The sequence below is a fragment of the Aquarana catesbeiana genome, linkage group LG04 (assembly GCF_042186555.1).
Source record: "Aquarana catesbeiana isolate 2022-GZ linkage group LG04, ASM4218655v1, whole genome shotgun sequence".
Classification (NCBI taxonomy): domain Eukaryota; kingdom Metazoa; phylum Chordata; class Amphibia; order Anura; family Ranidae; genus Aquarana; species Aquarana catesbeiana.
The window spans coordinates 380,672,151-380,687,287 of NC_133327.1; positions in this window are offsets into that span (position 1 = coordinate 380,672,151).

Sequence of the window (15,137 nt, forward strand, 5' to 3'; positions counted from 1 at the left end):
AAGGCTTTTTTAGATGTTGTTTAGCAAACTCTAATCTGGCCTTCCTGTTTTTGAGGCTCACCAATGGTTTACATTTACCCTCTATATTCACTCTGGTGAAGTGTTCTCTTGATTGTGGACTTTGACACACATACACCTACCTCCTGGAGAGTGTTCTTGATCTGGCCAACTGTTGTGAAGGGTGATTTCTTCACCAGGGAAAGCATTCTTCGGTCATCCACCACAGTTGTTTTCCGTGGTCTACCGGGTCTTTTGGTGTTGCTGAGCTCACCGATGCATTCTTTCTTTTTAAGGATGTTCCAAACAGTTGATTTGGCCACTCCTAATGTTTTTGCTATCTCTCTGATAGGTTTGTTTTGTTTTTTTCAGCCTAATGATGGCTTGCTTCACTGATAGTGACAGCTCTTTGGATCTCATATTGAGAGTTGACAGCAACAGATTCCAAATGCAAATAGCACACTTGAAATGAACTCTGGACCTTTTATCTGCTCCCTGTAAATGGGATAATGAGTGAATAACACACACCTGGCCATGGAACAGCTGAGCAGCCAACTGTCCCATTACTTTTGGTCCCTTAAAAAGTGTGAGGCACATATACAAACTGTTGTAATTCCTACACCGTTCACCTGATTTGGATGTAAATACCCTCAAATTTAAGCTGAAAGTCTGCAGTTAAAGCACATCTTGTTTGTTTCATTTCAAATCCATTGTGGTGGTGTATAGAGCAAAAAAGATTAAAATTGTGTAGATGTCCCAATATTTATGGACCTGACTGTATACAGTGGTGCTCATAAGTTTACATACCCTGGCTGAATTTATGATTTCTTGGCCATTTTTCAAAGAATATGAATGATAGCACAAAAACTTTTCTTTCACTCATGGTTAGTGTTTGGCTGAAGCCGTTTATTACCAATCAACTGTGTTTACTCTTTTAAATCATAATGGCAACAGAAACTACCCAAATGACGCTGATCAAAAGTTTACATATCCCAGTTCTTAATACCGTGTATTGCCCCATTTAACGTCAATGACAGCTTGAAGCCTTTTGTAGTATTTGTGGATGAGTCTCTTAATCTTCTCAGATGGTAAAGCTGCCCATTCCTCTTGGAAAAAAACCTCCAGTTCCTGTAAATTCTTGGGCTGAACTGTACGTTTGAGATCTCCCCAGAATGGCTCAATGATATTGAGGCCAGGAAACTGACATGGCCACTCTAGAACCTTCACTTTATTCTGCTGTAGACAATGACAGGTTGACTTGGCCTTGTGTTTTGGATCATTGTCATGTTGGAATGTCCAAGTATGTCCTATGTGCAGCTTCCTGGCTGATGAATGCAAATGTTCCTCCAGTATTTGATAACATACTGCATTCATCTTGCCAACAATTTTGACCAAATGTCCTGTGCCTTTGTAGCTCACACATCACCAAAACATCAGCGATCCACCTCCGTACCTTTCATCATAGGCCTTGTTGACTCCTCTCCAAATGTAGCATTTATGGTTGTGGCCAAAAGCTCAATTTTGGTCTCATCACTCCAAATTACTGACAGAAGATTTGAGGCTTGTCTCTGTGCTGTTTGGCGTATTGTAAGCAGGATACTTTGTAGCATTTGCATAGTAATGGCTTTCTTCTGGTGACTTGACCATGCAGCCCATCTTTCTTCTTGTTTCTGCCTACTTATTGTGCATCTTGAAACAGCCACACCACATGTTTTCAAAGAGTCCTGTATTTCACCTGAAGTTATTTGTGGGTTTTTCTTTGCATCCCAAACAATTTTCCTGGCAGTTTTGGCTGAAATTATAGTTGATCTACCTGACCGTGGTTTGGTTTCAACAGAACCTCTCATTTTCCACTTCATGATTAGAGTTTAAACACTGCTGATTGGCATTCTCAATTCCTTGGATATCTTTTTATATCTTTTTCCTGTTTTATACAGTTCAACTACCTTTCCTGCAGATCCTTTGACAATTCTTTTGCTTTCCCCATGACTCAGAATCCAGAAACGTCAGTGCAGCACTGGATAAAAGATGCAAGGGTCTTTTAAGAGTCCAGAAACGCACTGACCTTTTATACACACACACTAATTACAAGCAAACAGTTCACAGGTGAGGATGGTTACCTTTAATAGCCATTCAAACCCCTTTGTGTTAACTTGTGTGCATGTTATCAGGCCAAAATCACCAGGATATGTAAACTTTTGATCAGGGTCATTTGGGTAGTTTCTGTTGCCATTATGATTTAAAAAGAGTAAACACAGTTAATTGATAATAAATGGCTTCAGCCAAACACTAACCACAAGTGAAAGAAATGTTTTTGTGTTATAAAAAATGGCCAAGAAACAAGAAATCATCAATTCTGCCAGGGTATGTAAACTTATAAGCACAAATATATATATATATATATATATATATATATATATATATACACACACACACACACGCATGTGTGTTTGAGCTTTGGGGCGCATACCTTAATGCAATAGGCTGTGCACGCCTATGACCCTCACCCTGTCCATTTTGCCAACAATGAGTTCCCCATAGCAGCATTGTCTGCAAGAGTCTGAATCAAAACTGTATGTACAAACACACATTACAAGTTGTATGAGACATGAGAGCCTGATAGGGACTTGCCTTGCCCAGCCCTGATTAACTACCTCAGCCTCGGAAGGATTTGCCCCTTAATGACCAGGCCATTTTTTCTGATACGGCACTGCGTCGCTTTAACTGACAATTGCGCGGTCGTGTGACATTGTACCCAAACGAAATTGACGTCCTTTTTTTCCCTACAAATAGAGCTTTCTTTTGGTGGTATTTGATCACCTCTGTGTTTTTTGTTTTTTTGTTTTTGCGCTATAAACAAAAAAAGGTTTGGATTTGAATGTAATGGTTTGTGATGTAATTTACATATGGACAAGGTGCTGTTGTATGTAAATCAGATTTTCTGATATATTTAATTTTAGTTTTAATTACCATGATATAAAATAATGAATGTGGGGGCTTTTTGGTGGGCGTGATTTTTTTTGGGGGGGGTGCATTTAATTTTTGGGCCCAGGCAGCACAATGTCTTCGGCAGTCCCTGCTCTAAGGGGTAGCGCTACAAGTATTTAGTCCCTTTTAAACACACACACATGGTAAAGCTGAAGTTTAGTCAGTAAAATGTATAAGTAGGTTGGTTTCTCAGTGCCCTTCTAGTTAGCCTTTTAAAAGAATGTTCGACTTACAGTCTTCCATTTTCAAGATTAAAGCAATCTGAATCTCTGGAAGCTGATTTTGTCATTGGGAGGGAGCAGCAGGGTGCTGTATGGGGGTGGTAATTTCTTGGCGGACCGCAGGAACCATTCTGATGTAGACCTACTTTGACATACACCACTGCTGTCCAATAAATAAAAGCCAGGCTTCGTAAAAAGGGCTGGAATGATGAGGGATGACATTCTTTCCAGAAGTGGGAGCTATTGGGGGAAAAGCTACTTCTATTGCACAATAAAGATGTTTACGCTGTGCAGGTTTGTGAGCGCTGCTTGGTTCTTATCAAGAGAGGAAGCTGTATTTTGGGCAAGGATTAAAAGGTAAGGCTGGTGTTCAGCATTAAGAAGTTTTTTTTTTAAATTAACAAAAACGTTATTTTACTATTAAGTGATTCTGCTTTCTTAGTTTCCCCTTCTGAGGGTTAAATGTAAAAAAAAAAAAAAATCTATATATAGATATATCTATATAGATATATCTATATAGATATAGATATAGCTATATCTATATATAGATATATATAGGGAAAACATATTACACCATAATATAATGAGTTTACGTCTATAGGTAGTATAATTTGCAAACAGCTGTCACCATAGTAACTAAGAGACTGTCCTTATCCTCAAGGAGTTAGTGGGAGGTAAGGTCCATGAGCTAAATGTGACAGATTATAAGTCCTCCTAGGAAAGAACAGAAAGCATGACATAAGTGATCCTTTACAGATGGGTTTTTTTAGCTACGTTTTGAGTATGTGACAGCATATCTTTCTAGCACCCAATTTTGCATTGTTTTATTTTTTACCAGATCAAAAGGGTCACTAACGTCCCAAAAAACTATATCTCTAATATAAATGGATCCGTAATGTAATTTGGCTTTACTATGTACATACACTGTCCTTAAATTGTTCTGCTGGAGAAAGATTAACACTGGCTGTTGGATAAGTAATAAGCAGTCTCCATCCAGGACAGGGAAAATTCCCTTCCTGGGAAATAAACAGTAATCTAAACAAAGTAATTGAGAAGACAAGAACTACTGCAACCAGCATATTAAAAGAGACATATGGGTTTCTTTTCATTTCAGATACATACTTACCTAGGTGGATGCAACATCAGTCCAATGCTGCATCTGTCCCCTGGCATCTCTAACACTGAAAACCGAGCGCTGAGCTGTGGAGGGGGCAGAGCGGGCCATCTCAGGCTCTCAGCAGCTAACTGAGAGGCTGAGACGGGTGTCAGTTCAGGTACCTGGCGGAACCAGACTTTATTGTCGCAATGATGTGGTGCCTGGACTGACATCCATGACATCACCAGAAAGCAAATTCCGCTCTCTGCTAAAGAAGGGTCACAGGAGTGCAAAATGAACTGCACTCCTGTGATCCATAGGAGAAGCCAAGCCAAATGAGCTTTGGCTGGATTTCTCCTTTAATAAGCATATAGATGTACACCAGTAAAGAAATAATATAAGTTAAATATAAGAAGGGATTAGTAACAGTACATATATCATATGTACAAACAGGCATTATCAGCTAAGGGCCCAATAGGAATACAGGTAGAATTGCACACATATACCTGGGTATATATAGTTATTAATAGAGATACCTTCAGATGAATGTTACAGCAAAGTCCAGTTGCAGGGGCCCCAGAGATGATGCCATGTCTGTCTTTGTGTTGGAAACCCAAAAACAAGATTTGCAGTCATGGGGAGATCCTTCAGCTGTTGTCCAACCAGCCTGGAACAGAACTTCTCATTGGCAGTAACTGTAGTGTGGCACTGGAACTAAGAGTCAGCCTATCTACTCTGCAGTTTAGTTTCCCCCTAGTAGTTTATAATAGTCTCTTCTGGTTCAGGTATTAGCAGCATGGACGGTCCATGTGGCTGAGACTTTTTCTCTCCACTTCCCTATTCTGGGGTTTCAAAGTTAACAACCAGGGGCAGGAAGTGAACACATAATATATATACAGGAAATGACAAATTCAGACAGTAGAGGGCAGCAGATCCCTACATAAGTATTGTAGGGATCCCCTGGCAGGTGGTTAGCTTTGAAATAAGATTGTTTTCAATACATGTAGCATTAACATATTGGTTTCAAGTTGAGAAGAAGTAATATTTACTTTTAACTAATTGGCATATGTTTTTCTATCCATCTATCTATCTATCTATCTATCTATCTATCTATCTATCTATCTATCTATCTATCTATCTATCTATCTATCTATCTATCTATCTATCTATCTATCTATCCACACATACACACTGGAGATTAGAAATTAGAGAACAACCTACTATTTCCTAAATTTCAAGGTCACTGCTTAGTCCTATCTGAAATTATCTAAACAGGAGTAAAAGAGCAGTTTTGTTAAGCATATTTCATGAGTTATATATATTTTGAGGAACAGAATAAAAAAACTTCAATGAGATTTGAAAAAGAACATTGATCAAAATTAGAGAACACTTTCAGATACCTCCCAGTTATTGGTGTTATTCTGGCACCTTGTGCTAATTTCTTTAATTATCTAACAAACCCTATTTAACTGGCAGCCCAACTTTTCAGTTTTCATTTACTTTGTAAGATGGTGAGCCGTTCCAAAGTGACTGAAACCCTCCGGCAGCAGGTTGTCCAGATGAAAGCCAAAGGGATGACTCTTTCAGCCATAGCAAGAGAAGCTTGTCTTCCAAATCTGATTTCTAGAATATTGCATCTTTACAATGTCACAAACTCATTCAAGTCCCCCAAGAAGGCTGGTCATCCACGAAAGACAAATGCAAGAGAGGACAGGATAATGCTGATAATCTCAATGGGCAATCGGTTCAACACTGCAGTTGCAATTGCTCGCCAGTTCATTGCTGAACAGAGTAAGGATCTGTCTCATCATAAAGTGTCTCGCTGTTTAAGAGAATTTGGACTGAAAGCCCACTCTGCAGTGACCAAACCTCTCATTAGCAGAAAGAATCGAAAGGCTAGACTAACCTTTGCTGAGGAGCATGTTTTGTGTACAGAGGAGAACTTGTCCAAAGTTCACTTTAGTGATGAAAGCAAGTTTAAAGTGATACTAAACCCACAACAGTAAAATCAGTCTGTATATGCAGTAAAGCATGCTTGTTATACTCACTGTGAAACATAAGAGGTTAATCCTCTACAAGGCTGTTTGATTTTGTATGCACAGATCCTCCTCTTCTTTCACTGGCTTCAGAACATATCAGGATAATACAAAGCCTTTGGAGTCAGGCTGCATATGCTCAACTTGGTGTCTATTGCTACAGAGGTTTTTTTTTCTTGGGAAAGTGCATGTGATCAGCACAGGGCCAATCAGCACTGTCTTTCACAATAGGTCAGGGGTCCTGGATCCTGATAGGAAAGCTCAGTGCAGTATGAAAACTCCCCCTACAAGCTTTATCAGGAACTGAGAGAAGCCACAAGATTGCTATATACTTCTGATAAGAAAAGGTATTTAACAGTTTAGTTTTACTAAAATAATTGCACTTCCATGTTCTGTGTACTGTGGGAGACCAGATATAGTGAATTCAGGCTCCTGGGTCTAGTAACACTTTAATTTATTTGGGTCCAATGGGAAACATTATGTTCATCCTCAAACTGTGGGAAGACTGAACCCAAAGTGTGTAAAGAAGTAAGTGAAAGGTGGAGGGGAAGTGTCATGTTTTGGGGGATGTTTTCTGCAGCAGGAGTTGGGCCTTTTATACAGCTACATGGCAGAATGAATGCAAATGTTTATTGGAACCTTCTTCGACAATATGCGGTTCCTTCCCTGGGTTCATCACCCAATCAGCCAGCAATTTTCATGCAAGACAATTCCCCCTGTCACACAACAAAACGGGTAAAGCAGTTCCTTGAAACTGAAAACATTGATATAATGAAATGGCTAGCCCAGAGTTCTGATCTAAACCCAATAGAAAACCTCTGGAAAATCCTTGGCGACAAAGTTATGGCCAAGAAACCCACTACAGTCACAGAACTGTGGAAGAGACTGGAAGAAGAGTGGAACAAAATAACACCAGAGCAGTGTGAGAGACTAGTGATTTCCTGTGGCCGCAGATATGCTGAAGTCATTCAAAGCAAGGACCCCCCACTGCCTACTAATTGTTGTAACCTTCAGAAATTTTTGTTGTAACTTTTCTCCATGCTACAGTCATTGCTGTTCTCTAATTTTGATCATTGTGATTTCTACAAAATAAAGGTTTTTTGTTGAAGTGCCCTGGTTTTGAAAAAAACTGTTCTAGTAGCATGGTACAACCACAACAAAAATGCCATCAAATGTTGAGCAACAAAGATTACATTATTTCTGAAAAAATCAAGTGTTCATAAACTGTTTTATCTATCTATCTAATATATATATATAGATAGATAGATAGATAGATAGATAGATAGATAGATAGATAGATAGATAGATAGATAGATAGATAGATAGAGAGCTCATTAAACCAATATAGCACTGCTGCTGGATTCCCCTCCCTAATAACAAGAAGAAGCATTGGGGAAGTAAAAAGAAGCACTGGGGAAGTAAAAAGAAGCTTTAGCTATAACCAAGGAGAAGGGAGGGGATGGGGGGACCAATAGGATCAGTGAATCGGTCCTTAAATGTCCATAATATCAAAGAATCCACTTTGCAATGGCTGCAGATCCTCTGGTTGAGTAATGATATCTTCTGCACACTGTGAAAGCAATAAAAAGACAGGGGTGACACATCTAAGTGTAGATTTTATTGGACCCTATAAAAAAAAAAAAGAGTTAAAATACACTCACATGTGAAAAAGGTTATAAGCACATCAAAACATCCTCTGAGCAGCTGCAGTTTTGCAGGGGAGGGGCTAATGTTGCAGAGTCATGCCTAAAAGTGGCTTTGGTAGACTATGTGGAGTTCAGCATGGAAGCACCTGGTATTGCAGGGTTTAGAATAGGAAGTGGCCAGGAGCATTAACGACCGTAGAAGGCAAACAGCCTCCGGAAAAAAGAACTGGAAGTGGTGTGGCAACATTATGACATCACGGCAGGGGGTGTGGTAATGCGTTTTGGAGCATTGGGACTGCCCCTTTGTCAACCTTATGTAAATGGGCACTAACTAATGAGCCTTGATTTTAAAGAGAATTACTTAAGCTGGGACACTCAAAAGAAGGTATATGTTACAAAAAAACACCGGACCAATGTGCTTAAATTTAAAGGGGACTACATAAAATGGAAGGTACAGGTGAAAAATGCCTATTACTATTAAATGGTAAAAATATATATAAAAATAAATATATACAGTATTATTATGGAAAAATCTGGACCAAAGTACATGGGTTTTTGGAAAAAGGAAAGAAAACCTCAAAAAGGAAAGCATAGATAAAATTAAAATGTACTTTGGTTTTAAAGAGAAAAAAAAACAAAAAGGGAAAACACAGGTGGGATATATCATAAATAAACTAGATAAACACACCATACTACTAAATAACAATGGATTCAAAATATATATATATAAAAGTATTTTAAAAAGGCTACAAAGAAAATAAATGAGGAAAGTGGATAATTGAGGGGAACTATATATACAGTGGGGATGGAAAGAATTCAGACCCCCTTAAATTTTTCACTCTTTGTTATATTGCAGCCATTTGCTAAAATCATTTAAATTCATTTTTTTCCTCATTAATGTACACACAGCACCCCATATTGACAGAAAAACACAGAATTGTTTACATTTTGTCAGATTTATAAAAAAAGAAAAACTGAAATATCACATGGTCCTAAGTATTTAGACCCTTTGCTGTGACACTCATATATTTAACTCAGGTGCTGTCCATTTCTTCTGATCATCCTTGAGATGGTTCTACACCTTCATTTGAGTCCAGCTGTGTTTGATTATACTGATTGGACTTGATTAGGAAAGCCACACACCTGTCTATATAAGACCTTACAGCTCACAATGCATGTCAGAGCAAATAAGAATCATGAGGTCAAAGGAACTGCCTGAAGAGCTCAGAGACAGAATTGTGGCAAGGCACAGATCTGGCCAAGGTTACAAAAAAATTTCTGCTGCACTTAAGGCTCCTAAGAGCACAGTGGCCTCCATAAACCTTAAATGAAAGACATTTGGGACACCCAGAACCCTTCTTAGAGCTGGCTGTCCGGCCAAACTGAGCTATCGGGGGAGAAGGGCCTTGGTGAGAGAGGTAAAGAAGAACTCAAAGATCACTGTGGCTGAGCTCCAGAGATGCAGTCGGGAGATGGGAGAAAGTTGTAGAAAGTCAACCATCACTGCAGCCCTCCACCAGTTAGGGCTTTATGGCAGAGTGGCCCGACGGAAGCCTCTCCTCAGTGCAAGACACATGAAAGCCCGCATTGAGTTTGCTAAAAAACACCTGAAGGACTCCAAGATGGTGAGAAATGAGATTCTCTGGTCTGATGAGACCATGATAGAACTTTTTGGCCTTAATTCTAAGCGGTATGTGTGGAGAAAACCAGGCACTGCTCATCACCTGTCCAATACAATCTCAACAGTGAAGCATGGTGGTGACAACATCATGCTGTGGGGGTGTTTTTTAGCTGCAGGGACAGGACGACTGGTTGCAACTGAGGAAAAGATGAATGCGGCCAAGTACAGGGATATCCTGGACGAAAACCTTCTCCAAAGTGCTCAGGACCTCAGACTGGGCCGAAGGTTTACCTTCCAACAAGATAATGACCCTAAGTACACAACTAAAATAACGAAGGAGTGGTTTCACAACAACTCTGTGACTGTTCTTGAATGGCCCAGCCAGAGCACTGACTTAAACCCAATTGAGCATCTGTGGAGAGACCTAAAAATGGCTGTCCACCAACGTTTACCATCCAACCTGACAGAACTGGAGAGGATCTGCAAGGAGGAATGGCAGAGGATCCCCAAATCCAGGTGTGAAAAACTTGTTGCATCTTTCCCAAAAAGACTCATGGCTGTATTAGATCAAAAGGGTGCTTCTACTAAATACTGAGCAAAGGGTCTGAATACTTAGGACCATGTGATATTTCAGGTTTTCTCTTTTAATAAATCTGCAAAAATGTCAACAATTCTGTGTTTTTCTGTCAATACGGGGTGCTGTGTGTACATTAATGAGGAAAAAAATGAACTTAAATGATTTCAGCAAATGGCTGCAATATAACAAAGAGTGAAAAATTTAAGGGGGTCTGAATACTTTCCATCCCCACTGTATGGGAGAAAGCATATTAAAAAGTGTATACATAACAGTACTGGTCTGTCTCAATTTCTTCATGAAGACCTAATGGATTTATGAAAAAAATCCAGTAGGTCTCCTGTTTACACAACTTTTTGATTCTTTCTGCTTTTGAACACATATTGAGAATGTGATTAATGATCCATACCTTTAAACCTTCCGTAGATTGGGTGTGCACTTCTTTAACCACTTTCCCCACCTTGCTATAGTTGAATGACGGCTACAGTGTGGTCGTCCAGTTCTGGGAGGGCGTCATATGACGTCCATCCGCGATCGCCGCCTTTCTGCGTGCCCTTTCTGGAGAGCCCATCACTGGCTTGTGTCAAAGGGACATCTGCACTAAAAATCAGGGCACTGATTATCTTTGTCCTGATTATCAGTGCCATCCCAACATTACCCACCAGTGCTGCCTATCAGTGCCCACCAGTGCCGCCAATCAGTGCTCATTAGTGCTGCCAATCAGTTCCTCCTCATCAGTGTCACCAATCAGTGCATACTAATAGTGGCCACCTATCAGTGCCCATCAGTGCCGCCTATCAGTGCCGCCTATCAGTGCCCTTCAGTTCCACCTATCAGTGCCCATCAGTGCCGCCTATCAGTGCCCACCAGTGCCGTCTCATCAGTGCCCATCAGTTCAGCCTATCAGAGCCCATCAGTGATCATCAGCGCACATCCTTGAAGGAGAAAAATTACCTGTTTGCAAAAGTTTATAACAAACTGTGAAAAACATTTTTTTTCAACATTTTTGGAATTTTTTGTTTATTTAGCAAAAAATAAAAAAACAATGGTGAATAAATACCACCAGAAGAAAGCTCTATTTATAAAAAAAAAATGATAAAATATTCATATGGGTACAGTGTAGCATGACCGTGCAATTGTCATTCAAAGTGTGACAGCGATGAAAGCTGAAAATTGGCCTGGGCTGGGGGGGGTGAAGGTGCCCAGTAGACAAGTGGTTAAAATGTTTTGGCACGCTATACTTATTGCTACCCTACTCAATAGCCCTTCTATGTTCTCCGAATCTCACTCTTAGGGTCCTAATGGTCCTACCAAAATTTAGGACAAGGACATCTGAGGGAGTAGATGACAAAGTCAGTGGAAGGTGTATAGAGATTTGGGATAGAGTATGTTTTGTCATTAGCCTGAAAAGATTTTAGATCATTAAAAACAAATGGACGAGTTAAACCTTGTTTAATCCTTGTGACATCAATACTTAGCTATCAAATTGGAAAAAAGATTGGTTGGCATAGGGCGGATTTTCTCTACTTAAGTTTGCTCATGGCTATCTGGCCCTTGATGTTACATGCCCTATGGTAGGTAAAGAGAATATCACAATGTTTCCTGATGACCTTTTCTATTCTTTTACATTGGTTATGAAATTGGGTGATACATCTTATGGAAGTCTTGTTACTCAGTTGGGCTTGGACTTTCTCTGGGGGGTTTTGATAAGCAGCAAAGGTGTCTTCAATATGTTCCATGGAGTATTCCTTATTATAAAAGTTTTGTTTATAATTTGAGAATCTAGAGAGCTTAGTACCAGATCATGGAAAATCAAGAATTCAACATCAACCACATGAACGAAGGCCAAGCCAAAAAGGTTGTCGTTGCAGTAGCAGACACAATTACTAATGGCGGATAGGGAGCCATACCAGATAACGACCATACCATAAAAAATTATCTGTTGAGCAAATGGATTTTGGCCCCATTATTTAATTAGCATAGGGGGGAAAGCTGGCCCCCATAGCTGTACCAGTAACCTGGAGGTAAAATTAGTCATTGGACATAACATAATTAGGTTCTAGACAATATCTGGTGGCCTCAAGGATGAATTGGACTTGTTTGTAGTTTAAATCGGGTTGATGGAACAAAAAATGCTCAACTTAATTGAGACCTACACTATGGGGGATGGAGGTATATATAGTGAGCATACATCAAAAAACACCCAGCAATAAGTTGGTTTCCAGGAGTAGCTTTTTAAAGTGGGGGTCCACCTATCTATCGTTTTTTTTTTTTTTTGAGTTAATTCACAAACTTTTCTTCTCAGCATTACATACTCACATATTGTGTGTAATATGTCTGCCTGTGTCAGATTTCGTTGGAAAGAATAACTTATATTATTCACTGCAGGCGGTTTCCATCTTCATTGTGGGCATTTGAAGCCCACAAGCATTTATTTCCTGGATGTGGTGAATGCTGTGCCCCCCACATTCACCGCTCGTTCCCGCACATGCTCAGTGGCATCCTGGGAAGCCTGAGACTAGCTCCCAGGAGTCTGGGAGAGGCTAGAAACACACCTACTCCCACGGGAGGAGAACCAGGAAGTGCAAAGAAGAATAGAAAAATAAAAGGTAATTACGGCAATTTAAATTTTTTTAAACGGCATGTCAGCATCTAGGCAAGGAAGAGAATACATACAGATATTGTTCAAAATTTGGGTGTAACCCCGCTTTAAGGTGTCAATAAGATAGGCATACATTCTAATGTAAGATAGCAGCTCTTTAACCAGAGGTTGTAGAAAGTAATCTACATATTGGGACAATCCATATGTTATACTCCCAATGGATGCCACTTTGAGCCTACCAGGGGGGGATGAGTGGGGTTCTTATGTACCTTAGGCAGGAAATAAAAATAAGGTACATGATAGAATTCCCTAATTAAACAAATACAGCTTCTTTTAGAGTAATAATCTTATCCCTCTGTGCTTCCAGAATAAGGGTTTTGAGCTCACCTACAAAAGCTTCTGTAGGATCTCTCTGTAGATTAAGCTTCTCCTTGAGTTCTTTAGGGGCACCAATTTCTAGTGACGTCAGATTATGATGGCCCTCAAAGCCTTTGGAACATATTTTTTTTTTAAATGGTATACACCATGCTATAAAAATTGTCGCTAAAGACACCTTTAATATAGTCACATAGTTCTCTTATATCGACCCGCTAGGCAGATATATTTTTCTCAAATTGTCATATAAAAATGTCATATACACTGTTATTAACGTGTATTCTCCTAACCAGAACCAACAACAATTCCTCACCTCCGTCATCGCCCGTCTGAAAAAGTTTGGCACGGTCAACATGATCCTGGGAGGGGACCTGAATGCCACCTTGATACCCCGTCTTGACTCCTCAACCGGTAAGTCCTCGATCTCTCCAACCTCTCTGACCAAAATCAGAACCTTCTTTACTGACTTATCTTTGGTGGATGTGTGGCGTATGTTACACCCTTCCACCAAAGATTACACCTTTTACTCACCCGTACACGCCACTTACGGGAGATTAGATTATCTCTTTATCTCACAATCCCTACTAGACTTCTCGCCGTCAGCATCTATCGGGATCTCTTTGTGGTCTGACCACGCCCCTATCCACATTAGCTTGGGACGCACACCAACACGCAACCGAAACTCTTCCTGGAGATTGAACGACAATCTCTTAAACGACCTGGTGTGCTCCCAGGATATATCACAGACTATTAAACACTTTGTGGCAGACCACACTCACGACCCTACGGACCCTTTCACGAAATGGGAGGCTCTTAAATGTGTGCTCAGGGGTAAATTTATGCAACACGGCTCCAGACTTAAACACGCGCGCATAGCAGACACGAAACGCCTTCTCACTACCATCGCCACCCTAGAAAATTCACACAAACAAAACCCCATCGACACGACACTCATTGACCTCACCAATGCCAGGAGAGACCTTCTGCGCATATATGCAGAGAAATCTCTTATAGCTAGGGACAAGGGCAGATTCACTTATTACTCTCAAGCCAATAAGTGCGGTAGACATCTCGCGTCCACCCTTCAACCCCGCCAAAAGAGAACACCTATCCCATTCATAAATTCTCCCACTAAAGGCAAAACCAGGCAGAACTCGGCCATTGCCGAAGAATTCCGCCAGTACTACTCAGCACTATATAACCTTACCCCCCAGACTCCGCTATCCTCATCCTCACCGCCTGACTTAGCCTCTTATATTCAAGAGACAGCCCTTCCAATTCTCCCTACATCAGATTCACAAGACTTAGAGGAGTCCTTATCCGATACGGAATTCCTCTCTGCCATTAAACACCTCAAGAATGGCAAGAGCCCTGGCCCTGATGGGTTCTCATCTCGTTTCTACAAACTTTTCGCAACGCAACTCTCTCCTTTATTAGCGAAAGCTTTTAACACTCTAGAGGATAATATTGCCCTCTCTACATCTAGTCTCCAAGCTCAAATAGTGGTCATCCCTAAGACTGGAAAAGACTCGTCCATATGTTCCAACTACAGACCGATATCTCTCTTAAACATAGATTTAAAATTATATGCCAAAATACTTGCTAACCGCCTCTCCCCCCTACTACCAAATCTAATACATAAAGATCAGGTTGGCTTTGTCCCAGGCCGAGAGGCCAGGGACAACACCACCAAGACCATACACTTAATCACCTTTGCCCAACGCCACCGTATACCAACCTGCCTTCTCTCTTGCGACGCGGAGAAAGCCTTTGATAGGGTCAGTTGGTCTTTTCTCCAGTCCACCCTTTCCCAAATAGGCCTTGGCCCGAAAATGTTGGCGCGCATTATGGCCCTTTACTCTAGACCCTCAGCTACCGTCCTGGTGAACGGCACCCAATCACAAAACTTTACGATCACTAACGGCACCAGGCAGGGCTGTCCTCTTTCCCCTCTCCTGTTTGCCCTAGTCATAGAACACCT